Source organism: Vombatus ursinus, unplaced genomic scaffold, assembly GCF_900497805.2.
Source record: "Vombatus ursinus unplaced genomic scaffold, bare-nosed wombat genome assembly UNPS02014811.1, whole genome shotgun sequence".
NCBI classification, from domain to species: Eukaryota; Metazoa; Chordata; class Mammalia; order Diprotodontia; family Vombatidae; genus Vombatus; species Vombatus ursinus.
In genome coordinates, this window is record NW_020954589.1 from 4,661,812 (window position 1) to 4,664,589 (window position 2,778).

The following is a 2,778-nucleotide window of genomic DNA, read 5'->3' on the forward strand; positions in this document are numbered from 1 at the left end:
GAAATAGATCAAAAGAGAGAAAAGTCATGAAAAAGAATAAAATAAAGGCAAAAGTATTCTTTGATCTGCATTCAGAGTCCATCAGTTCTTTATCTTGATGTGAAAAACATTTTCCTTCGTGAGTCTTTTGCACTTATCTTGGATCATTGTATTGCTGAGAAGAGCTGAATCATTCATAGTTGATCTTCACACAGTGTTGCTGATACTGTGTATAGGGTTTTCCTGGCTCTGCTCATTTCAGTTTGCATCCATGCATACAGGTCTTGCCAGGTTTTTCTGAAATCTGCCTGTTAATCGTTTGTTATTGCACAATAGTATTCCATTACATTTATATACTACAGCTTATTCAGTCATTCCCCAATTGATGGGCATCCTCTGAATTTCCAATATTTTGCCACCACAAAAAGGGCTGTTATAAATATTTTTACAAATGTAGGTCTTTTTGCTTTTTCATGATCTCTTTGGGATATAGGCCTAGTAGTGGTATTGCTAGATAAAAGGGTATGCCCTGTTTTATAGCCCTTTTGGCAAGTTCCAAATTGCCCTCCAGAGTGGTTGGATCAGTTCACAACTCCAGCAACAATGCATTAATATCCCAATTTTCCCACATCCTCTTCAACATTTATCATTTTCCCTTTTTGTCATATTAGTTAATTTGATAGGTGTGAGGTGGTAACTCAGAGTTGTATTATTTTACATTTCTCTAATCAAAAGTGATTTAGAACACTTCTTTCTGTGCCTATAGATAGTTTTGATTTTTTCTTCTGAAAACTGCCTGTTCATATTCTTTGACTATTTATCATTTGGGGAATGGCTTGTATTCTTGTCAATTTGACTCAGTTCTCTGTATATTTGAGAAATGAGACCTTTATCAGAGACACGTGATACAGATTTTTCCCCAGCTTTCTGCTTTCCTTCTAATCTTAGTTGTATTGGTTTTGTTTGTGCAAAAGCTTTTTAATTTAATATAATCAAAATTATCTATTTTACATTTCATAACGCTGTCTCTTGTTTGGTCATAAACCTGTAACTCGCTTAACTTCTTTAAGAATCTGGATACTATGCCACTTGGTGCATATATGTTTAGTACTGATATTACTTCATTGTCTATCATACTTTTAAGCAAGATATAGTTTACTTCCTTATGTCTTTTAATTAGGTCTATTTTTTGTTTGGCTTTGTCTGAGATCAGGATTGGTACCCCTGCTTTTTTTTTTTACTTCAGCAGAAGCATAATAGATGATGATCTAGTCCCTTACCTTTACTTTTTCTGTGTGTCTCTGATTCAAGTGTACTTCTTGTAAACCACATATTGTAGGATTCTGTTTTTGTTTTTAATCAACTCTGCCATCTGTTTCCATTTTACGGGAGAGTTCATCCCTTCCACATTCACAGTTATGATTACTGTGTCCATCCTATTTTTCCTCCTGTTTGTCCTCCCTCTCCTTTCACCCTTTCCCTTCTTGATGATGTTTTCCTTCTGTCTATAGCCTCCCCCATGTGGCCTTGGTTCTGTTATCGCCCTCTTCCCCCGCCTTTTACTTTATATGCTTCCCTCCTACTTCCCTGTGAGGTAAGATAGATTTCTATTTTCATTTGATTCTGTATATCATTCCCTCTTTGTGCCAATGAGTAATGTTCAAAAGATGCCAATTCTCCATCTCCCCATCTTTCCTTCCACTGTAATAGATTTTCCTCTTCTCTTCTTGTGAACTAATTTACTCCTATTCTGCCTCTCCATTCATTCTGCTCCCTGTGTAATTTTTTATGTCATTCCTGCAAATTTACTTTATACCTGTACCTTCTGTCTGTGTTTATCCCAAGTGAGGCAGCAACACCATGAAGGCTTTGGGCACCCTGAGAAAATATAAGGTAAGTGGACACTGCCTGCCTACTCCCATGAGTCCAGTGACACCTCTTGATCACATGCAGATCTTTGCTCCTAATTCATGTTGTAGCAAATTCCTGATTCTGGTACTTCATTTCCCAGCTGAAAATGATGAAGAAGTCATCTGGAGAAATTGTATACTGTGGACAGGTCTTTGTCCCCCTCTTAGGGTGAAAAACTTTGACATCTGACTGCACTGTAATTCCAGGAGTAGGACCTACAACATGTACAGGGAGTACAGGGATCTGAGCACTGCTGATGCCATCATTCAGTGCTACCAAGATATGAGAGCCCATCATCATGCTCGGGCCCACTCCATCCAGATCATGAAAGTGGAAGAAATTCCTGCCAGCAAGTGCTGCTGGCTTACAGTCAAGCAATTTCACAACTCCAAAATCAAGTTCCTTCTGCCCCACAGAGTTATGCGTTGCCAGTACAAACCACTCTTTACTACCAAGAGGCCCAACACATTCTTCTAAGTGCAGAGACAAGGAGGCACCTGTTTTATTTGATCTGTTTAAATATATTTCTCAATTGGAAACCCCCCTCAAAAAAAGATTAATTTGTTTAATCTCCAATTACTTTTTTAAAATCTGTTTCCTTTGTCCTTTATTAAATATAATTTTATTGCATTGTGATCTGAAAAGGATACTCTTAATATTTCTTCTTTTAACTATAAAATTTTATATACTAATATACGATCAGTCATTGTAAAAGTTCCATCAGCCTCTGAGAAAAAGTGTATTCTTTCTATTTAAATTCAGTTTTCTCCAGATATCTATCATATCTAGCTTATCTAAAATTGTATTCACTTCCTTTATTTTTTTCTTATTTATTTTTAGATTTATCTAGTTCTGAGAGGGGAAGGTTGAAGTTCCCTACTATTATAT

At 36.5% G+C, this 2,778-nt stretch overlaps 1 pseudogene; it reads left to right on the forward strand.

Annotated features, from left to right (window-relative positions):
* Positions 1-1,839: 1,839 nt before the first annotated feature.
* Positions 1,840-2,432, forward strand: LOC114053307 (annotated as a pseudogene).
* The last annotated feature ends 346 nt before the right edge of the window (positions 2,433-2,778 follow it).